The following is a 25,241-nucleotide window of genomic DNA, read 5'->3' as shown; positions in this document are numbered from 1 at the left end:
TACCCCATTGGTCACTGCCTGCCATTCCGAAAGGGAGCCGTTTATCACTACTCTTTGTTTCCTATCAGCCAACCAACTTTGAATGCAAGTTAGTACTTTGCCCCCAATACCATGCGCCCTCATTTTGCTCACGAACCTCCCATGTGGGACTTTATCAAAAGCTTTCTGCAAGTCCAGGTACACTACATCTACTGGAACTCCCTCGTCCATCTTCAGAGTTACATTCTCAAAAATAGCAGCTGGATTTGAATCTCTTTTCTGGAGGGTTTCGATTAATAAAAATGTCGATTGGATTAATTACATTTTTTATAACCAACAAAGATTTATAAATTGCACAGGAAACACTGTTAAAGTAATAGCTGAACAGTTAGATGCCACAAGCAGGATGACCTGGGAAAATAGGATGGCCTTAGATATGATGTTGGCAGAAAAAAGGGGGAGTTTGTGTTATGTTAGGGGGAAGATGCTGTATCTTTATTCCGAATAACACGGCCCCAGATGGCTCGATTACTCGAGCCTTACAAGGATTGACGTGCCTCTCACGTTAATTGGCTGAAAATTCTGGAGTGGACACTTCAATAACGGGGTTGGTTGGAGCCTTGGTTCGGCAAATGGAAAGGAGTTGTGGTTTCTATTCTAACCTCCTTGTTGGTGGTGGTTTAGATTCTGGCAACACTGGGCTGTTGTATTATTCCTTGTATTCGGGGTCTCGCTCAGGGCATGATTGAGACCACCTTGACCAAACAGATGCCCCTGAATGGTATGCAGGGGGACGGCCTTTACTTATTAACAACTTATGATTTTGAGAATACCCCAGAAGGCATTTCCAAAGTAGATAAACTTTCAGGTCTGATGCTCTCTAACCTGGAGGCCTAATTGTCCCAGAATGAAGAACATCAACATACACTGACAAAACGAAAAGGAGGGATTGGGAGAAAAATTTCAGGTTGTCAGGTGTATGTTAATTTTAACGAATATAGAGGGTCTTTTACGAAATAGTTTTAAGCTAAGAAATTACTTTGAGTGTTGTAGCTGACCACAAAAGAAAAAAAGATTCAGGAGGGGCATTTTGGAATACGCTCATAGTTTGTAGGTCCGCTTTTTGGACTATCAATATAGTAAAGGATGATCTCAGAAGCCAGAAGGTTAGATAAGAAAAGAGAAACTGGACAAAATAACAGGAAGGCTGTAACGAACAAGGGCAGACAAATAAGGCAGATTTAAAGAAAAACAAGAGAGGTAATTAATAAGTATGATAGGCTTAGGTTTGGGTGCATGGAATTACCAAATGAAAGAATAACGGGCACATGTAATAATCAAATGAAGTGATAGAACGAAGTAGACACTTATGATAGGTTTATTGCTCAGTGTATGGATGTCGAGAGTCCCCTCATAAAAGTATAAAAAGCTCTGTATTTTACTGTCGGGTGTGTCTCTCCTCCTATAGCCACCCATCTTTAAAGTTGTTCGAATAAATGTGCTGCTTCAGAACTCTTTGACTCGGACTGAAAATTATTGATTAAGTGGGTTCGATTCTCACACAAGCAAAATCATTGAGTCCCATTCAGTTTGGGAACTAAGATAATTGGCGAGTTCCATAAGGTCTGGCTTTGTTTGGTGATGTCCTCATTGAGCATAGCCTCCACCTCCGTATGGACCTGTCTGGCTTTGAGAGGATTAAGACGATATGGGCGTTGTTTTATAGGAATACTATTCTCTCCGTCTACTTCATGTACAATAGCATTAGTCCCCCTCCATATAATTTTTACATATGTCCTCATACTGCAATAACGAACCTGTCAGCTGCGCTCTATGCTCCTGAGACAGGTAGCTTACGAACTTAACCCACTGCTCAAGGACTTCTGCATTTTAAACATATTTTGAAGCACATCAAAATCCAAAACATTTGAATTTGATTCCTCACTCTGTGGGGCAGTAACTGCCACCTGTTTCTCCAATTCTTTCTCTCCTCTACTTTTCAGGAGTGGACATACACACTCATTTATATCCCACATGATGGCGTCTTCGAATATGGGAATTGGCAACTGAGGTGTTAGTTTCATTACTGCCCGTGGCCTACCTACTATTTGGCATGAATGACACGTATGCCAAACGTTAACCACATTTTTGTGCATTCCAGGTCAATAAAAATGTTTTCTCCCTGAGCCCGAGTCTTTCTTAAACCTAGGTGACCTCTTACAGGTAGTTCATGTGCTACACGTAAAACTTCCTGTCTCTATGCTACCGGCAACACAATCTGGTGCACCTCGGCACATGTCTTCTCTGCACCGACCTGATGTGGTCTTCATTTCCATCTTAAGATCTATCTTTCGGATAATAACTCTCAAGAATATCCTCTGCCTCCTTTTCAGAGTACACATCCACATATATATCTTTTATCATCTTGTCTGCCTGTTGCAAGTCCCTTTGCCTTTCAGGACAAAACACTTCTGTCTGACCCTCTGCTTGTTCAGGTTTTCCCTGCACCATTAAGGCAATCAGGGTACCAGCTAACTAAACCTAAACTCCTTAATCTTTGTCTTTAGCTGTGCATCATGCTGTGACTTATGATAGTGGGATCTGGCTACTGGACAGTCTTGGAAAATGCCAGGATATTTCTGATTTAACTCGTCACTTTCTTGGTCTTCCTTGGGCTTCTCCACAACTAAGGGTGTCGCTCCCAACTTGGATCCTGCTAAATAATTCCCAAGAACAAACTGGATTCCTGAATCCGACACAATGTCAATCATTCCCACTGTAACTTCCCCAGTCTTGCGTAGGCACTCCAACCTGATCTTCCATAGGGGAACGCTAAATTTCTGTCTATCTTTCCCATAAATTACTATACTCTCTGGTAACAGATCAGAAAGCCTGCGAATTCGTTCATCTCTTTCTATTAGCGACTGGTGAGTTCATGCATCTCTCAAAATTATAACTTCTTGCCCTTCTACCCCACTTATTACTGAGTAGACTTTAGTCACTGAGGCGAATTCTTTATCGAGATTAGATACTAACTCCATACCCAGCCCCTGACTAGGCTGTGCACTTTCCTGCAACTCCTCGGCTCTAGTTGGGGTCTCCTTTAAGACATTCACTGATGCCACTGGCTTACATTCTTTTATCACATCTTTTCCCACAGTCCTTTTCTTAACGATGAGCATTGTATTCATATATATCCCTCCTTATCAGTGGAAACATCGTTTCCCAATGCCCATCTGAAACCACAGGCACTGGAATTTTCTGTGTCCCCTTCCATTACAATGAAAACTGTTCAGGCCTTTCATCTCCTTTCCACTCTCTTGGGCATCTTCTTTAATCTGTGGCAAACTCTTATTTTCTACTCTTTCTTTTATAGTGTAGCGTCTCCCCTTCTCCCAAATTCTATCCCACACGGGACAGAATTCTGGCTGGCAGCCTGTCTTATGCAGCAACATGTATTCATCTGCTAATTCTCCTGCCTTTCTCAATTCCTGAACTTTCTGTTCCTACACGTGAATTATTATAATCTCTGGAAGTGAAGTTTTAAACTCCTCCAGCAGAATAATCTCCTTTAGAGTCTCATAGGTCTTATCTGTCTTTAAAGCCTTCAGCCATCTATCAAAATGCCTGTTTAATTCTTTCGAACTCAACATAAGGCTGATTTGGTTCCTTCTTTATGTTTCCGAACTGATATCTATATACTTCCAGTACCAATTCGTAAGCACATAAAACACGTTGTTTGACGTCTTCATAATCTCTTGACCCTCTCTTCTGACAGCGCAGCGAATACTTCTCTAGCTCTGCCAAACAGCTTAGTCCGAAGTAGCATTACCCATAAATCCTCAGACCATTCCATCTGCCTAGCCAATTTTTCAAGTGAAATAAAGAAGGCTTCAACATCTTTCTCATCAAAATGTGGCAGAGTTTTGACATAGTTGTATATGTCACTAATGTCCCTTTTAATCTCCATCATGTTAACTTGACTTTGCTAACTAAATCGCAACTTCTCAAGTTCAAATTCGCTCCCTTTGTGCTCAGCTAAGCATCATCTTTCTCTTTCTCTCGCCTTTTCTTCTCTCTCTCTCTCTTTGCTCAGCTACGAAACTTCTTTTTTTTCTCTCTCTCTTCTCTCTTGATTTCGCTTTCTTCCTTCTCTGTCTCTTTCCTTTCGTTTATCTTTAAACTGCATTTTCTTGAATTGTAATCTTTTTTGAATTGTAATTTGTTTCTCTGATATAACTTCGTGTTTGAGTAATTTCCTGACAATTTCAGCGTAACTGTTGTTCTTGGTGAAACACAAATCTAAGTACATTGCTAATTCTAAAAGTTTTGCCTTTATCTTTCCTTCTAAACGCCCTCGGCAAATGTGAGAATCATCTTCAAACCCCAGAACCTCTTCAACATTTTAAGAGCCATTGCTCTCACCTTTAATTTAACCAACCACAAGTCACCAAAATTAAACAAAGTGTCTCACTGACTTTTTGTTTAAAACTCGCGGACAATAATGCGCAAATGATTAAATCTACTGTGCGTTTTCATACCCTAAACCTATTTAAATCTGCCTGAGTCCCAGACTGGATCTGTCTAAACCCGTTCAAATCGCATTCGAAGGGCCCCAAACTGTTATGACACAGAGTAAACCCCTCTCCTAAATTAAACCAGCCACAGAGAAAAAGTTCACCTCATGCCAGAATTTGTTAAATTTCGAGAGGCAAAGAACCATTTGCATAGGTCACTGTTGAAAGTAAAATTGACAATTTTGCTATTTAACTCCAACAGAGAATATTAAAACGACTATCTATTTAGATCTCGTTTCGTTAAACTTATCTTTTACCTCCCACTCTACAATACTGGTCCGATAAAACAAAACACCACGATTAAGATTTACCAAAAAAAATCACGTTTCAAAACCAGTCAGCTTTGTCAATTCTACTTTGTAGATTTTGCACTGTAGATTTTTATCTCAGTTGGCTTCGATGTTCTGCTGTGCAAACTTCTTATAGACAGGTACCGTTCAGAAAGCTCTTCCACCAGCAGTCTATCTTTGTGGATGATGTTTCTTTTGTTGGTACTGAAACAGAAGGGAAAAGTCTGATTTTGGACCAATCAGTTATGTCTGCTCTGTGGACGTTTGAATTCTCTATTCGAAAAAATCACTTCCGACCCACACGGAAACCTCACTATACTGCATCACCCCCACTCCTGTTACTGACAATAAGCTGTTCATTACGTAAACACGTATGGGTACACAACAGCATCATTTCCCGAGTGAATTGGGAGAATTTCAGGGAGAGTTCCATTCGGTTTCCATCAGAGCATTCTCATTCAGTTAATTCTATTGCAGCACCATTTGACATGCAGCTGTCACTGTCATGTGGCCATTCGCATTCGACGTCTCTGGACATTTTGTTTGGGGAACGTTTGGAATGGAACCTCACGTTTTGGAAGGGACATCGTTTATAGCATATTCGGCTGAACTGATAACCTTGTCTCTTGCACCTGCAGTACAGTGGAGACAGTTTTCACTCAGAAACCAAGAGATGATCAAAAACGGAGGAAAACATGTGTCAACAAAACCTGCCGCAGCGAGCGAATTCGCTCTTACAACATTAAAGGAGAGCGGCAAACCTATTAACAAACAACAGCGCCCTGCGTGCGTCTCGACCCCACACCATTGAGATTAAAGGTCTCAAGCTCTACCGACTGAGCGTACCAGGACAGGATTGGTGTTGGTTAATTTATTATTTCATACTGAGTTTAATTCAACTGACACGGCAATTTTCAAAAATCTCGTTCATTCCTCCCCATTGCAAATAACATTATCTAAGTCTTTCAATTCTCAGATTTATTCCTTCAGACCATTACAATCCATTTAGGCCTTGCCCCGGGATTTTCAATTCTCTGTTAATATTTTCATATTTTGACCCTGATCCTTAGGTCACCGAAGTGATTCCCAGACACTCTGGCAGACTGCAAATCAATCGGGAAAATACCTCAGGAAACCAAATCATTTCTGATTAGAGTGTAGGGAATACCACCTGCTGAAGAGACAGAGTCCTCACAATCAAAACTTTCTTTGTTCTACCTCCCTACAAAGTTTACCACTTCTAATATTCGAGAAAGGAATTCTGATTATAAAATATTTTAAAAACAGGAACAATCTTCTGAAGACATTTCCAATTTGAATTAGAATGTTTTACCCTTTCACACGGTAACAGCCGTTCCTGAGGAAGGAGTTTCCATGAGCTGTGTCTCAGGGCTGGGCAGGAAGCCGCTGATTGAAACTGCAGTGGCCCCTTTCTGTTGGCAGCAGGGGCTTGTAGAGAGTGGGGTCACATTTTGTTGCACGTGACCGTCCTACTCATTGCGGACTCAGGGTCAATCATGGATGAGTTCTCGTGGTTGTGTTGTCAGTACATGGTCGATCTCAATACTTGATGTGAAATATTTGAGGCTCTGTGCTCTTTTTGGGCTTGGACAACCAACATTTCAGCCAAATGCTCTGACCATTTGAGACACAGCAACTGGCAGCAAAATTGTGCGTGTACACATCCAAACGCACAGTGATCGAGAGGATGTGGACAGCAGTAGTTCTCATTATTTTAAGAATCAGTTGCTCATGTTCCCGTGTTTATCGCAGAGAGGGTGAGAGACCGAGGAGTAACAAACACACCCACAAAGCAATATCAGGACCTATGTAGTTCTGTCATAAAAAGCTGCCTGCAGTGGTTCCATTGCAAAGTTGGGTTTCAAACCCACGACGCCATAGAGACTGGATTCTAAACCCAGCACATTAAACCACTCTGGATTCGTGGTGCTGGAAGAGCACAGCAGTTCAGGCAGCATCCCAGGAGCAGTAAAATCGACGTTTCAGGCAAAAGCCCTTCATCAGGAATACAGGGTTTCGCCCGTAACGTCAATTTTACTGCTCCTCGGATGCTGCCTGTGCTGCTGCGCTCTTCAGCACCACTCATCCTGAATCTGGTCTCCAGCATCTGCATTCATTGCTTTTACCAACATTAAACCACTCGGCGACGCTCCCTGACGATAACTAAGCGCCAAACCTGTGAAGACTAATGTGTCAGTATCGCTTCACTTCAGGCAATTTCCCCTGACACTTTCTATGAATACCTTAGCATAATTAAAAAAATATTTACAACGATTTGAAAGGTTTGCACGGTGTGGACATTATTGAGAAGCTGAATATTCTTCGACAGTTTTCCCCGGAGCTTCGGGCCTGAGGGATGTCCTTGGAAAAGTTTACAAAATCATGAGGTAGACGAGCAGAGAACATAGTCAATCTACACTTTTTCAGAAGTCACATGAATTTACAGTGTGACAGCATAGGTTTAATGTGAGAGCCGTACAATTTGAAAGGGACGTGAGCGACACTTGTTTTTAATACAGACATTTTTGTGCGTGCGGAATAAATTGCCACATTTAGTGGCAGAGTTTGGTGCACTCACAACACTTCAAAGGAATCTATATGGGTATGCAGACAGGAATTGTTCGGAGAGAAAAGGGACAAATATTGGCAAATATGTTTAGATTAGTTACAGTCATCTGTTCAACAGGTGCAAGTTGGATAGGAAGGTTTGCTTCCGTGCTCGGTAATTCTGTGACACTCCAGTTCCTGACAACAGTTTGAATAGACCACTTGCAAAAACGAATGCTGTGTGTTACTAAGTCAGCGTGTTTGAATTTTATTTTTTTCTTGAGGCGGAATGTTTTGAAATGACACAGAGAGGAATGTTTTCCAGACATTTACAGACAATGACCATTCTCCTTGATACATTCCCAAGTTCTCCATCAAATAATTTCGCTGACTAAAAAAAACCAAAAACTGACAGCTCATAACGTGGACCAGGTGCAAAACTCAAAAGGCAGAGTCATTATCAGACACGCAAATTCATTACTTCTGTCTGTGGGGCAGTGCGAGACGTGTATGTCAAGAACTGCTCACACAAATAACACCGAAGCAATTCCAAAAGGAGCTTCCCGACATTCTGGAGATTTAGTGCATTGCCAAGTAACAGAAAGTGCTCAAGTAACATTAAACAAAACAGAAACATGTACCATGCAAAGTGAATATTACCAATTATATTCTCGATTAAATTAGGTCAACAATGCGCTGGTGACTCCATCTGATCGAGCGAGCCAATCTCCAGCCTCCCTCACCAGGACAGTAATGAAGGAAATGAGAGAAATATAACAAAGTTTCACGTTGCGATTGCCCACCTTTTAGCCACAACAACAAAAAACGAGGGAGCAGATTCAGTGCAGGATCTGGCTTCACAACAGCGGTGAAATAACGACGTTCACTCACTTTCAGGGAAAACTGTGAACAACTCACATTGTCCCGATTATGAATACACAGCGCAGGCTGTTTAGTTCCCATATTCTCCTGCTGCCCCGACATTCATACGAAAATTTACCTTTCAAAGAGAGCGTTTGTAGCTGTGGAATGACAGTGGCAGCTTGTTCCCCTCGCTCTTACTGCCGCCCTTGGTCGTGTAGGGGCTGCAATTCTCATCTTACACGCGGTAGTTGAGTGTTCAATTCTCTGTTGTGGAAAAGCGGAGTGTTTTGGAGCAGAAAGATGTGAAGTTCGGATGCTTCTGGAGTTCTTGTTGAAAGGTTCGGTGACGCTAGGAAGTTGGTTTGCAGACTTGTCCTCCCTTTCTGGGTGACATTCTCAGCGCTACAGAGGTTTCTGTGAAGCGCTGCTCTCATGTTTTGGTACTAATTCATTTGGTTTCATTCCCGCTGCTTCCGTTTGTTGGGATTTCAGATTGGGTCCAACGGATGGAATCCGTGGATGAGTGCCCTGCTTCCATGAATTGTCTGGCTGTCTTCTGCTTGCCCTGTCCTATTATTGTTGTTCTATTCTCGTCGAATGTGTGGCCCCTGCTGTTTGTACGTATTGCTACGAGGGACTGCTGGACTGACGCCCACACAAATTCTTTGCCAAGAACCAATATCCACCCACCTTCATTCGCAAATGCATGGCACACAAAGTTCGCAACGTGGATGTGCTATGAGGTAATTTTTTAATCATGCTTCCCTGTGTTAAAAACAAATTCTGGAAAACGATATCCAGACTCCTCCGAACCCTCGGACCTATGACAGCGCAGTAACCGAGGGCCTCACTCAGACAACAACTCACGAGAATCCAAGGCCCAATACCCATCATGTGCAGTTCAAACGTGGTTGACGAGATTCCACGCAGGGACTGCACGAAACACGACATAGGAGAAAGAGGCTGACAACTAGAGAGCTGCATTCATAATTTAATCTGGACTGTAAAACCCCCTCGGACAGATGTTCCTTGCAGTTATGCACAGAATATTGAATGTCTCTGATTCCAGGGCTTGGAATTCGGATGATATGACAGTCTGCAGCACTGGTTACTTCCTTGTGTGAGGTAACTCCTGATGGAACACATGTCAAAGTCTATTGCTCATTGAGAAATACATCCAAAATAGGAGCTTTGAGCAGCATTTCTGTTGTCCTTCTGGTGCTGTCCCTGACATGCCCTGTTGCATTGCTTTTATTCTGTGTTTCCTGATGGTTCGGCACATGCTTCCACGATCGTTTTATAGGCAGAAGTCTGCATTTTCCCTTCAATAACGGGTGTATGAAGCGGAGGTCCACCATTCTCTATTCTATTTTTCTCTTCTTATGCACAACTGCAATACAGTAAAGGATCAATTAATATTGAAAGGTGATATACAGAGGCGTGTGAAATACCAAAGTTTTAATGACATTTATGCAATGGTTAGAGATTACCTTGATTCAGGAAATAAGGATGTAAAGTCTGTTTGGCTGGAGTTGAGGAACAGTGAGGAATGGACTCACAGGCATGTGTAGTTTACAAGCCCACTCGCAGTAACCACAAAGCAAAAAAAATCGTACAAGGGGCAAAATTACATGTGAGTGACAAAAATGGCAACTATCTCTGTATCTTCCTCGCCAACATTTTCATTTTCTATAGCGAACACTGTCGAAATATATTAATTTAGTGCTTCCCCTATCTCTTCTGACTCCACACAAAACTTCCCACTATTATCCTTGATTGTCCCAACTTTAACTCTCGTTATTCTTAGAGATAATATTTTCAATATGGAGCATTTCTGATGAAGAATTCGAGTTTCCCAAGTCTAATCAAATTACCGGCCTGGTTTGAAAGATAAGCTTTCTGAACTTAGAGTAGAAATTGTTCCAGCAGGAAAGCATTCATAACGTATGAGAGCAGGACCCGAACCTACGTGGGGAAACCCCAATGGCCTCCTCACCCATCACCTTAACCACTCGGCCATGACTACAGACAACGCAACAACGTTGTGCAGTGACCAAATCAGCCGTGATCTCATTGAAAGCTGCCGCTGACTTGATGAGTTAAATGCTTCCATCTCCTTTCATACCTTTGCTGTCATTTGTAAGGTGCGAGACACCAATGTAAAAGAAGAAAAGCACAAAGTTAGGAAAAGTTATTTGCAGCCAAACTGAGTCAAAATTAGTTATTGAAAGGAAAATCCCATTTGGCAATTTGCTAGATCTCTTTGCGAACATGACCAGCAGAGGTAATCAAGGGAGCTATTGATCTGAGTATTCTTGGACATGAAACAAACAAAGGTTAGTGACATATTCATTTCTTTTTTTAGCGAACGAAATGGTCTTTCCAGATGGTTACAATGAAAGAGATGGTTCCCAATAAAAGACAGAGATTAAGCCGCTTGTAGATATAATTTAATGTGATACGATTCACTTTCAGCCCCTAATTACCCCAGAGATGGAGGGCGTGAGTTACTTTTCTTCACTCTTCAACTCCAAAACATGGAGGTACAGACATGAAAACGCTAGAGATGGAGTTCTTGAATTGGGAACCAGCGACACTGAATGAACTAGGCAAAAGTGAGGACTGCAGATGCTGGAAACCTGATTTTAGATCAGAAAATGCTGGAAAAGCACAGCAGCATCCGAGGAGCAGGAAAGTCGATGTTTCTGTTGCCAGTCTTTCTGCATTCCGCAAACAATTTCCGTTTTTGGCTCAGATTTCCAGCAACTGCAGCTGTTTGTATTATGTTAACATTCATAATGTTTTGGACAAAACCAATGACCTGCTAGCATCGGAAAATCGGCAGAAGTACTGGTACACCGATATGTTAGCTGAACAATACCAGCATTCCATGAGCCGGAATACGATCCGGGCCACGGTTCTGAGAGTATCGAATCCTCACAAGTAAATAACAAGAAACGGCGATAGATACTATCGTATTTGGTGTAAATAAAACACCCTTTATGAACATTTTCGTTGCAGATTATTTTCAACTTGTCTTCGGAGATTGACCAAGTGGGAAATGGCCATTCTGCCTGTGTGCATTGCGGCTAATCAGAGATCCATCTATTCCAGTCGCAGTTTCAAACTTTGGCCCAATGTCTCGTGGGTTCTTATGTTCCCAGGGCAAATGTCAATGACTTTATCCTGTGTTCTTAAATGGCACAATAATGGGGCAGATGTATGACACTTCCATAACGACTTGTAACTCTTTTGAGGAACTCATGCTCATTTTCACCCACAAAGGGAGACATCACAGAACGATACCCCCAAACCGACAGAGGTTTCTGTTGTGGTGAGCTGGAATTTGAAATGCACAATAGGACAAATGCAAGTTTTAAATGCAGAAGCACAGAAGCAACGTCCCAGCAGGGCTTTACAGGGGAGCGTCAACGTGGACCACGGTTAAAGCGAGACATTTCCCCTCGAGCCAGGTAGGACTCGAACCAACAATCATCTAATCAGAATTCAGACGTGTCATCCATTACGCCAGTGGCCCAAGCGACAAGCCGGCCGTTGGCAGAATGTCGATATGTAATGCCATGGACTTTCACAGAATCAGAATTAAAAAGGTGAACAAGCAGCGAAGATAATCACCAACACTGCTTCACTTCGAAGTTTCCAATTTGTGAAGCAGTGCCTTTCACTGGCAAAGGAGAAACATTTGTCCTCAGCTGCCTGCGTCAGGGTCGCCTCCTTCTCTGCTGGAAGTGTCCATCGTTTTATTCACAGTACCGACGCGATTTCATGATCCACGCCATTGAAAACATGACATGATATCGTCCAAGCAAGACCCTGCCGGAACTCAGCGAGAGACCTCTGGTCATTTCGAGCTCAGGATGTGGAATTAGACGAGCTGCGTGACACCTTTTATTGGCGCCGCCACTTCACAGCGAATTGGCGGCTCAAAACGAGCCGTTGTTAGCATCACCTTGATTTGTACCTTCCTGCAGTGCATTTGCTGAACAACATCAGATAGATCCCATCCGGCCCAGCTGACTTATCTATTTTCACACTCTGCAGTATTTCTAATATCTCTTCTTGTGAACCTCAATCTCTTCTAGTCTAGACGCAAGTATCTCTGTACCTTCCTCGCCAACATTTTCATTATCTATAGCGAACTCTGTCGAAAAATAATTATTTAGTGCTTCCTCTATCTCCACTGACTCCACACACGACTTCCCACTATTTTCCTTGATTGTCCCAAATTTAACTCTCGTCATTCTTTTATTGCTGACATACCTATGGAAAGCCTTAGCGTTAACCCTGATCCTATCCGCCAACAACTTCTCATGTCTCCTCCTGGCTCTTCTCAGCTCTCTTTTTAGGTCTTTCCTGAGATGGTTGGAAACCTCGAGCGCTCTAACTGAGTTTTCACGTTTTGTCCTAACAGAAGACTTCTTGTTCTTCTTGACCAGGGATTCTACTTCCTTAGTAAACCACGGCTCACGCGTTCTATATCTTCCTCCCTGCCTGACAGGTACATACTTATCTAGGTCACACAGGAGCTTTTCCTTGAATAAGCTCCACATTTTTAATGTGCTCACCGCCTACAGTTTCCTACCCCACTCTGCACTTCCTAAATCTTACCTCATTGCATCGTAATTTCCCTTCCACCAGCTGAAACTCTTACTCCGTGGAGTACACCTATCCCTTTCCATCACGAAAGTAAACCTGAGAGAATTGTGATCGCTGTCTCCAAAGTGCTCACCTCCTTCCAAATCTAAAACCTGGCCAGGCTCGTTACCCAGTACTATATCGAAAGTGGCTTCTTCCCTTGAAGGCATGTCTACATACTGTGTCAGGAAGCCCTCCTGCACACACTGGACAAAAACTGAGCCATCTATAGTACTCGTACTGTTGTGATCCCAGTCAATATTTGGATATTGTCTTGAGAGTTCCAGTGTTTTTCATTGTCCAAGAGTCCAGATGAACGTTGGCAGAATGTCGATATGTAATGCCATGGACCTTCACGGAATCAGAATTAAAAAGGTGAAAAAGCAGCGAAGATAATCACCAACACTGCTTCACTTCGAAGTTTCCAATTTGTGAAGCAGTGCCTTTCACTGGCAAAGGAGAAACATTTGTCCTCAGCTGTTTGCTTCAGGGTCGCCTCCTTCTCTGCTGGAAGTTTCCATCGTTTTATTCACAGCCACGACGCGATTTCATGATCCACTCCAGTGAAAACGTGTCATGGTGTCATCAAAGCAAGACCCTGCCGAAACTCAGCGAGAGACATCTGGTCATTTCGAGCTCAGGATGTGGAATTAGACGAGCTGCGTGACACCTTTTCTTGGCCCCGCCACTTCACAGCGAATTGGCGGCTCAAAACGAGCCGTTGTTAGCATCAGCTTGATTTGTACCTTCCTGCAGTGCATTTGCTTAACCACTCGGCCATGATTACAGACAGCACCGCACCCTTGAGCATTGACCAAATCAGCCGTGATCTCATTGAAAGCTGCCGCTGACTTGATGAGTTAAATGCTTCCATCTCCTTTCATACCTTTGCTGTCATTTGTAAGGTGCGAGACACCAATGTAAAAGAAGAAAAGCACAAAGTTAGGAAAAGATATTTGCAGCCAAATTGAGTCAAAATTATTCATTGAAAGGAGCTATTGATCTGAGTATTCTTGGACCTGAAACAAACAAAGGTTAATGACATATTCATCTCTTTTTCTGGCGAAGGAACTGGTCTTTCCAGATGCTCACAATGACAGAGATTTTTCCCAATTAAAGACGGCAAATAAGTCCCATCTCACGCTGACACCATCGTGAGCGCTGCTGTTTCACAATGCCACAGAGTCAGGGTCAATTCCCGCCTCAAGGAACTGAAGGTGTGGAGTTTGCACATTCTCCCCGTGGCTGCGTGCGCTTGCTCTGGTTTTCTCCCATAGTCCAAAAATGTATCGGTTAGTTGAAATGGCCGTGCTAAATTGACGGGGTTAAAGGAGAGGAATGCATTTGGGCTCCGGCGGGTCGGTGTGGAGTTGCTGGGCCGAAGGACCTGTTTGCACATTGTAAGTATTCTAATCTACAATAATCAATTACCAAGGTACGGCGCACGTTGTTCGATGGGGCATATATAACTTTTCGATTGTTTTTCTTCAAAGATTCTTTACAATTCAAACGGGAGAGGAAGAAGGGAAATGAATGCCTCCCATAATTCTTCCCTTATTTTATCATTCACAGTCGGTATTTTTTCCTGTACTTTTTTTTTACACTGTGGTTACTGTTAGTGTTCCTGTAAGCCACAGCGGCTGGTTTCCTCTTTCCTCAATGTTCCTCATCTCTACCCAAACACACTTTCCATCCTTATCTCCTGAATCAAAGTAATCTCTAACCATTGCATAATTGCGACGAAAACTGGGCTTTTCACACGCCAGTGTATGTCATTTCCCAATATTAATTGATCGTTTACTGTGTTGCAGTTGCACACGAGAAGAGGAAAACAAAATAGAGGCCGGTGCTCCTGGGTTTCAAACGCACGTAATTGCAGCTAAAACGCAGATTACTGCACACAATGCAATCACGGAAGCATGCAGCGAACCGTCAGGAAGCACACAGTAAGTACGATGTTGAATGTCATGTCAGGAACAGGACCAGAAACACAACAGAAATACGTCTCTTGGGTCCTATTTTGGACGTATTTCTCAATGAGCTGTCGTGTTTTACATATGTTCCATCGGGAGTTACCTTACACAAGGAAGTAACCAGTGCTGCAGACGGTCATATAATCCGAGTTCCAAGTCCCGGAGTCAGAGACACTCAGTGCCCTGTGTGTACCTACAAGGAACAGCTGTGCATGGGGTTTACAGGGTAACTGAACTGCATGAATGCAGCTCGACGGTCGTCTGTCTGCTTCTTCTCTATAGTTTTCTGTGCAGTCCCCGTGTGTAATCTTGTCAATTACATTTGTCCGGCACAAGATGGGCATTGGTCACTTGTCTCTGAGAGAGGCTGTTGGTTTATGTGTTGTCATAATTCCGAGTGTTAGGAGGAATCTGGCTGTCAGTTCCCAGAAACTTACTTTAATAAATGGAAGCGTGCTTTTTAACTTGCCGCGTGGCATATACTCATTGCAAAGTTCGTGCACTGCGAATCACGTTGCGGGACTATCCAATTTTGGCAAAGAATTCGTGTGGCAGTCACGAGTTGCCACGTCCAACTATCCCTAGTAGCAATACGGACAAATGGCAAGAACTAAAAATTCGATTAGAGCAGTTCAAGATTAATGTGACAAGGCAAACAGAAGGCAGCCAGAAGATTTCTGGGTGTAGGGCAATCACCCAAGGTACCTTTTCAGATGAACGTCTGTGCATCAGTAGAATCTGGGACCAAAGAAGTCTATGTTGGTTATTCATATTCCAGACAACTTGTGTTGTTCCCCGTTTAATCGGAAAGTGAATAGACATAGTTATTTCACTGTTATTTAGAAAGAAGATCCTGCATTGAATCTGTTCGCTGTTTTTTGATGCTGTGACGAAAAGTTGGGCAATCGCGATGTGAAACGTTGCTATACTTTCATTTCCTTCATTACTATCCTGGTGAGGGAGCAAGGTGATTGTCTCTCTCGATCAGATGGGGGCACCGGCGCATTGATGGCCTAATTTAATCACGGATATACTTGGAAATGTTCACTTTTAATGGTTCGTTGTTGGGTTTTGTTTTATGATACTTGAGCACTTTCTGGGACTTGGCAATACACTAAATCTCCAGTAGGTTTGGAATTGCCTCGCTGTTATTTGTGCGAGCAGCTCATGTCAGAGACGTCTCACAGTGCCTCACAGACAGCATTTAAGCTTCGGTGTGTCTGATCATGGTACTGCCTTTGCAGTTTTGATTCTGTTCCACGATAAGTGCTGTCAGATTTTGGATTCGCTGGAGAGCAAAGTGGGTCATGCGACATGTGAGGTATTTTTCTTCAGCCAAAATCTTTGATGGCGAACTAGGGAAAGTGTCAAGAAGAATGGCCATTGGCAGCAGGTATCCGGAAAACCTTCATCTCTGGATAGGTTGGGCTCATCCACCCTCCAAACAAAATAGCCAAACTCGCTGGCTGAGTAACAAACAACATGCGTTTTTTTGCAAATGGTGTATTCAAACCCTTGCTGGTGGCTGGAGCATCTCAGACTTGTCGAGCATGGAAACAATTCCCGCGATCCAACTTGCCCTTGCTGAATAGATAACCGAAATTAATCCATACATTTCTGCCAATATTTGTGCCTTATCTGTCCGAGGTCTTCCTGTCTATACACCCATTCAGATGACTTTGAAATGTTGTGAGTGCGCCAGACTCTGCCACTAAATGTGGAAATTCATTCCACACACAAAAGTTCTGTGTGAAAAACATGTGTCCCTCACATCCCTTTTAAATTTTTCCTCTCTCACAGTAACGTTTGCAATGTAGGTTTGAACTCGCGTGTCTTGTGAACTAGTGCTCCCTGACTATTTACTCTGTCTGTCTTCCTCATGATTGTATAAGCTTCTGTGCGGCCATATCTAAGCCCTGAAACTCCTGGGAATCTGACGAAGCCTATTCAGTTTCGTTCTCATGTCCAAGCAGTGCAAACCTTGCAAATCCTTGTAAAGGTTTTCTAAACTTACACTTGCAAGAAGTGTGTCCAGCTGCAGCACTTGTTTGACCGCGTGGCCACTCTGGAGCCGCAGGTGGACTCACTGTGGAGTGTCAGCAATTCTGGAGAGTTATGTTGCCTCCCAGGTGCTCAGGCCAGGGATGTCGCCCATCGGCTGAAGAGCATTCGAAAAGGGGATCGTGAACAGCCAGTTGTCTTGGTGCATACAGGCACCAACGAAAAAATAACGAGATGAGGACCTGCAGGGAGAATTCAGGGAGCTAAGAGAGAAATTAAAGAGGAGGACCTCAAAGGTAGTAATCTCGGGATTACTGCCGATGCCATGCGACTGCCAGCGTAGAAATGAATAAAAAAAAGCACTGTAAACACGTGAGTTGAGGAATGGTGCTGCAGGGCGGGTTTCAGATTTGTTGGATTTTGTGACCAGTTCTGGGGAATGTGCGACGACAAGAAAATTGACGATCTACATCTGAACCAGACGGGAAAGTATGTCCTTTCGGGAGTTTTTGCTACTGCTATTGGGGAGGTTTTATACTAATGTGGCAGGGGGCTGGGAACCACAAGATTAAACAACTCGGCAGTGAGATGGAAACTGGAAACGCTATGAATCTGGAAGATAGCATTAATAATGGGAAAAGTAGGCAGAGAGCAGATGAATGCAAAAGAACTGGTGGCCTGAAATGCATCTACTTTAATGCATGGAGTATAGATAGATGAATTTAGGGCTTAGGTTGGTGCCTGGGAATATGACGTTATTGTGATTCTCGGGGAATGTGTCTGTGTGTCTCTTTCTGTGGGAGACACGATGTGGGTAATAACACAGTGTGAGTATGTCACACTTCAATGCCATTGTCGTGGCATCTAAGATCAAAGCGAGAACCTCACTGCCATTTGCACTGGAAACATCAGCACACATAAGGTTATGGACCAAAGCTGGAAAGGGGAATAGAATAGATGAATGTCTTTAAACCAGACTGAACCATGGGCCAAATTGGATTTTCCATTCTGCAAAACTTAAAGACGAGCAGAAAACAATCTGCAGTGAAACTGATCAGAAATGAATTGGAAAATCCATTTCATTGAGAATAAGTGCAAGAGCGTCTGTCTTCATTCCGTGTAATCTTCTAGTTAGGATTTGGAACTCTCACCTCAATAGTGTTGGTTCTATTCTCGGACAGGGAATGCATGTTTTATTGTGCAAATATATCGTGGTACCAGTATTTCTTACCACTGGTCCGAACCTAGTAATGCTTGGTTTTGTGCCAGGTTAATCAAAAATCAAAAAGATACAGGTTTTGGAAATAACACCTGTGGAGAAAAACAGGTTTTATTTCTTAAGATGGACAGGAAACAGGTTAGCCATACATTTCTAGATTGTACTGTTGGGAAAATGATAATCTTACCTGTCGAATCAGGATATTTATCAAAATCACTCTTGAGCTTACAACATCGAATTTACAATCTTAAAAGGACTTAATCAGCTGTCATGCTACTTTCATTTTCCTGAGCTGGTGGAAGGCTATGTTTTAATGTCTACATTTCCTTTTAGTTTCCGTTATTTAGCAGTCACGCCGAATGGAGAATTGTTTCTTTCAGTGTCTGCCTCAATATGTGTCTTTGTTTTTTCTATATTTGTCTCTGTATCCTCCTGGGCCTTTTTCATATTCTCCGACTCTCTGGCTGTCCATATCCCTCATTTCCCATTTCTGCTCTTGAAAAGCCTGACATTCAGAGACAGTTTGAGATTCGAACTGCTGAGAGGCTTTCTGACGCCTGGCTGGAGTCGGTTGAAGTAGTCTCACATTCTCTGGATAATGCGTCTGTCACTTCGACCTGAGGCAAGGAGACATTTCTTCCTCAAAATCTAAAGACCCTTTCGAAGTTAAAGTTGAATTCCTTATCCAACAGAAAAAGAAAGTAATTACATGATAGCTGAAGAAGAACAACGATGCATTTACTGTTGGTGTACAACGAATGAATGGTGACAGCAGAGAATGAGGGTGATCATGTCGTGGCGTCAGTGCCATTACCACAACATTTCCCGGGAATGCTGCAGTGTCTCCTGCCTCACGACTTAATTTCCACAAAACTGGGAATGAAGGAATGAGAATAAAAGGATGAGAAGCAGAAGTGCTTGTGGAACTGCGGGAAGAATCTCCAGGTTAAAATAGTTAAAAAGAGCAATCTACACTACTGGATTTAAACCAGGAAAATGAAGCCGGAACGCGAAATCAGAATGTACAGCAATTCAAATAGGACACTGAGTTTCTCGATCAGCAACACAATACTTGTAAGAAATAACAAGCTTTCAATACAATGAGCAGGCACCAGTGAGATGGGAGCTGCTTTCACCAGCTAAGCCATGGCGCCACGTTCAGAGCCAGATTTCTCGTCCATATGTGCAATGCCTGAACCACTTGATCACAGGAATTCGAAAACACGTTTCCTGTATTAATGTTGCTCAGTTTGAATGGCAATCAAACTCTGCTCGTGCAAAAACAGACGTTTCAATGCTGAGCATGCCCCACTAAAACGGCACAGAAAAAGACAGTATCCTCTTGCATTGGCATCCAACAGATATTTTCGTCTGTTTAAACTGACAGAATAAAGAGGATGTGCTCATCTCCTCTCACGTCTCATTAACCACGTTAATACACACGCAGGAATTTTCAAACCAAGATGAACAGGCTCATTGTTGTGAATTGACAGCAGTGGTGTGTGAGTCATTGCGAACAGTGAGCAATAAATGCTGAACCAATAGCACTGACACTGAGCCTTGCACCATCAGCTCCACACTCACATCTTGTGTTCTGTCTCGTAGCCATCAGTGCATTTGACTTTAATTATTCTACCTTGCACCTCTCCTCAAGTTATTCCCGACCGCTTGCAGTGTCGAATTTGAACATGCAATTATTAGAAATGCATTTCTGGGACACAGTTGTCTTTCAATGAGATAAGATTCACTGCCCATCCCTAATTATTCCAAAGATGTAGGGGACGAGTTACTTTTGTTTACTCCTCAAATCCTTAGTATGGAGGTACTGACAAGAAACCACTAGAGATGGAGTTCCTGGATTGTGGAGAGCAGACCGACCCCAAACTGCTAAGGTAACTCACCCAGGGAAGAGCAGATGGACCCCACTCTGTCAATGTAACTCAACCAGGGGACAGAAGTCTGATATGACACGATCATTGTATCTCAACGAGGAAATTATGGCCTGACCGCACTCTGTTAATGTAACTCACCCAGTGAAGAGTAGACTGACGCCACTCTGTCAATGTTAGTCATCCAGGGAAGAGCAGACTGACCCAACACTTTATATGTAACTCACCCAGTAAATGGCAGACTGACACCACTCAGAGAAGAGCAGGCTGTACCCATTCCGTCTCTGTCACTCATCAGGGAAAGAGCAGGCTGATCTGATTCTGTCAATGAAACACAAGCAGGGAGACGAGCCTGACCCCACTCTGTCAAAGTGACTCACTCAAAGAAGCGAAGACTTATTCCATTCTGTCGATGTGAATCATCCAGCGAAGACAGTAATGAAACAATACTTGCTGTTAAACTCAGACAGAGAAGAGCAGACTCTCACGATTCTGAGAAAGTAACACGCCCGTGGAGGAGCAGACTGACACCACTCTCTTAACGTAGATCACCCAGGGAAGAACTGACTGAGTGCACTCTGTGATATTACTCACTCAGAAAGGAGCAGACTGACCCCATTCTGTTAATATGACTCTCCCAGGGAAGAACAGATGAAGCCCAATCTGTCAATTTGACTCAACCAGGGAAGAGCACTCTGACCTCACGTGATCACTTTAACACAGCTAGGAAATTGCAGACTGACCGCATTCTGTCAATGCAACTCACCCAGGAAAGAGCAGATTGATCCCATACTGTCCAAATAACTCACTCCGTGAAAAGCAGACTGATGCCACTCTGTCAATGTAACTCGCACAGGAAAGAATAGACTGATGCCACTCTGTCAATGTAACTCACTGAGGGAAGAGCAAACTGACGCCATTCAGTCAGTGTTACTCACCGAAGGATGGGCAGACTGACCCCATACTCTCAGTGTAACTCAGCAGAATGATCCCACACGGTCAATATGTCATTCACTGAAGAGCAGTCTGACCCCACTCGACAAATGTAATTCCCTCAGGGAAGAGCAGACTGATCCCATTCTGTCTATGGCACTCACCCAATGAATGAACACTAACCCCACTCTACCAATGTAACTCGCAGAGAAGAGCAGATGGAAGCCAGACTGTCAACATAAAATATCGAGGGAAGAGAATACTGACCCCGATCTTTCTGTTTAACTCAGGCAGGGAAGAGCAGACTGTCACCACTCTGTGAAAGAAATTCGCCCAGGGAAGGGCAGACTGACCCTACTGTATCTGCGTGACTGACACAGGTAAGAGCAACTAATCCAAATCTGTCAATGTCTCTCCCTCAGGGAAGAATACCATGACCCCTCTCTATCCATGTAGCTCACCCAGGAAACAGCAGACTAACCCCACTCTGTCTATTTAAGTTCACAAAAATCCTCTGAAGTACGTCCTATCCAGACACTCTCCACATCCCTGTCTCTGTAACCGTGTGCGTTCAATGGCGAATCCAAATAACCTGCAAATGTTTAGAATGTGGCAGCAAACCAGAGCTACCACCTAGAAATTGGGCGAATGTGCAAACTTCCATCAGGCAGTCACCTAAACCTGGAATGGAAACCAAACCCGACAGCAGTGGTGATTATAAAATGGCAGAACAGAAACCCAGCAAAAAGAATTGCTGTGTGTTGCAACGATTCTGAGTATTAATGAAGCCCCCCTCACTGTAGTTAATTTCCATTTTCATCACTGCCAACCTTCTTCAAAGCAAAGCACGCACTTGCTTTTTTCAGACTTCTGATATCCCGCTTTCATCCCGCTTTTTACCTAATCATATTCTGACTTTACAAACTATGTCATAACAGGTTTGCAACTGCAGAATGAGCTTTGTTCCGTTCTCCACTGATGTTGAGAGTAGTAATACAGCATATTCGGGTAGGACTTGATGCGCTTGCGGGTGGTGTATTCGCGGCATTATGGCTTCTTTTTTTCATTTTCGGTCTACTATTTCGAGTTCATTGCGTAGACCTCTGAAGAAGACTTTTTGGAGTCTAAATAGTAACTGTGATTTCTCTCGGAAGACAGACGTAGCTTTATTTCTGTTCTCTTATAAATTGATCTTCTTCTGATCTTTGCAAGTGAAATAGAGTGCCTTGCTATTGCTCGGTTTTAGTTTCAAAATCAAGAGAAACATGAAGAAGACAATATCAAAGAACACAAAGTACTGAGTTGTTAAGATAATTTTTGCAGCAAAGGTGGACATGAAGGTCAAATTAAGATAACGGTTCAAGAACATTTAGTCTGGAAGTGGTATGTGACTTTAGTTCCAAATATATGTTTTCGTTGTTACAGTACATCTTTTTGACTCCCAGAAAACATTGATTGTTTTCTGTATTCATTTTGTTTCGCGATATCTGTCTTCTGGTCGATCAGGGACTACTTGAATTTGCGTTTGCATTGAATAAGATTTCGCTCTTTCTTTCGAGAAGCAAACCTGTGCATTATGTACCACTTATCATGCTGATGGCTAAGAAGTTCAAAATGAATTACGGTTTATGGATCGTGAGCAAGAATGAAGTGATCCACATCCGAAAAGATGTCACCACGCCCTATTCCTACATCAGGCCTGAACGGTCCATTGGCAGAGTCGACAGAAAGGAAATGTCTAAGTGAACTAGACCGTTGTTCAGTTTGATTTGATACCAATGGTAGTGCTGTTTTGATGTAGAAATGTGTCAACATCTCTGACGTTAGAGTCAAAATTTAAGTCACATCTCCTCTTTGGAGTGTCTTCTCATATCGGAACATGCTGACATGAAAACATCTAGCTCTGAGAGCAAAGGTTTTTACATTAAACTGGGAGTATGTTTAACTAAGCAATTCAGACGGCCAAGATGAATAATTGGCATTTGGTTCTTCAAGCTGAGCTCTCCACACCAACTGCTCCAACGAAGGCCGTGGATAAGATCCCTATCGATTATTTTGGTCAATTTTAGCCTCAACAACAACCTATTGTTCTGAACAATGCTACACCACAAGCAGAGTGCTAAGTCTGATTTTCATCTTAATTTTCAAATTCAGTTCTTATTGCACAGTTTCTTACGAATGTGGACAGCAGAAGACCGTTAACATTCCATTTCTAATATTTCCAGAAAATCCTACTCCGCTGATATCGCCTTGCCTTATCGTACCTCAAGCCAGGAACCTGGATCAGTCGAGATCCTTTCCACACATGGAGTTGCTTTTTCGAATTCATTGACTGCTGATATAATAGATTATTGGCCTTGAGAGTCAGTTGTAAATTAGTTTGAACTTTCTCAGCTTGACTTTCAACTGATCCTAAAAAAAATTCATCACCTGCTTGTAAATGTATTGCATTGCTTCTTGTTTTGCTAAATTCCATCCCCCACCCCCGACTCCCGAACATCCAAATTTCACGATAGTTCGACAAATGTTTTGAAACTGATTCGTGTTGGAAGTTGGTGGCTTTTTGTGTCTCGACATATAATTTATTCAATTAGACGTCTCGAAATGACTTCGGATTCTTCACAGTTGAAAATTCACTTTCGATTGAATGCAAAGCTCAAGCTCCTCGAAATTCCGCAAAGGAATTAATGACTTTTATAGGATTCATCGCTGTGAACAGGATTCGAACCTGTGCAGGGAGACCCCATTGGATTTCGAATCCAACACCTTAACCTCTCGGCCATCACAGCTACAGAAAAGCTGCCAATTTTCATAGTAAAAGAACTGAATTCATGAAATACGCAATTTGTTTGAAGAACAAATTGTCAAGACACAAAGATTTCGCCAATTCCTTTGCAGAGACCCAGTCGAATGTTACCTTAACAGATTGACAGGCTTTCACCACAAACTAGATTCTGACACAGCTGAAGTTGTGGGAATGATTCTTCGTCGAATTCTAGAGTCACGGATGTACACCACATGAAGAGAGGATCATTGTTTCACTGCGTCCGATCGACTTTGACTCAATTGCTCATCATCTGGTGCCAAAGTTGTTTTTTAATGTTCATCAAAATATGGTATTAGAAATATTGATGCTAAGTCCATGAACACTAGCTACATTCGTGAAAAAAATCGGAATTAGAAAGAATGCAGAACCAATTTACAGGAATGGATCCAGCAACTAATCCGTAAGTTCTGACATCAGGTAATGAACTTGTGAGCACATGAGAGGAAGATTGACCGAAGATTTGGAACTTGAAATCGTCTTGACGGAATTATTTGCAAGGTTTTTGCGGTTGTTCTAGAGTCAACAAGTCCTTGAACAATACAACACGGAAAGTGGCCCTTCTTTCCAACTTGACCATGGTGGACAGTTATCCTAAATTAATAGGCCCCATTTGCCAACATTTGGCCCACATCCCTCTAAACCTTGTTACTCCTATATCCATCCAGATGCTATTAAATGTTACAGTTGTACCAGTCTCCAACAATTTCTCTGGCAGCTCATTCTGGACACGACTGAAAAAGTTGCCCCTGACGTCCCTTTTATATCCTTACCCATTAATCTTAAAACGATGTTTTCTAAATTTTGACTTCCTCACCAGCAGGAAAACACCTTGACGAGTCAACCTATCCATGTCCCTCATGATTTAATAAAAAGCAACGATTTGACTTTATCATACTTGTCAGGAGGGAAATGTGTGGAGATTATTTGCCGAAGGTTTGACGTAGAAAGTCTGATGTGCAGATTTTTAGAATTGCATCTTGGAGAAGTTTTTGATAAGTCATTGAAGTCTAGCAGCAGTTGTAGAAGTCTGTTGTGAAAGCTGCAGAAGGATTTCAGGGCACGAGAATGAAGCATTATTTCCAATGTATTGTGGCTCAGTTCAACTGCACTTGGACTACAGTATGAGGAATTATAATCCTCAATTTAGGAAAGATATTAATGCCATATGAGGAATACCACGAATGGTAATTAGCCTTGATATCATGGATGAACGTTAGTCCTGTGAATTGAAAGTGGGCAAATCCGGTCTTTTTTTAACAGTTTCAAAACAAGAGAGGTAATCTCATTGAGAGTTGCAAAATATTTGAAGAGATAAACAGGGTGGTGCAATTAAACTTTGTTCCCTCATTGGTGAATCTAGAAGCAGGAGAGGACAATTTTAAAATGAAGCTTTGTGATTTATGACCAGGATGAGAACTATTGATTTTTGTCTTAGCCTTGAGAAGTCTCGCTATTCAGCACTACA

At 42.6% G+C, this 25,241-nt stretch overlaps 1 non-coding gene across 1 annotated transcript; it reads right to left on the bottom strand.

The window, feature by feature from the left end:
• Positions 1 to 23,656: 23,656 nt before the first annotated feature.
• Positions 23,657 to 23,738, bottom strand: trnas-cga (transfer RNA serine (anticodon CGA)). Its single transcript has one exon. It is a non-coding gene; the product is annotated as a tRNA-Ser (tRNA).
• Positions 23,739 to 25,241: the final 1,503 nt, after the last annotated feature.

Source organism: Chiloscyllium punctatum, chromosome 47 (genome assembly GCF_047496795.1).
Source record: "Chiloscyllium punctatum isolate Juve2018m chromosome 47, sChiPun1.3, whole genome shotgun sequence".
Classification (NCBI taxonomy): domain Eukaryota; kingdom Metazoa; phylum Chordata; class Chondrichthyes; order Orectolobiformes; family Hemiscylliidae; genus Chiloscyllium; species Chiloscyllium punctatum.
This window is presented reverse-complemented; position numbering and strand designations above follow the sequence as displayed.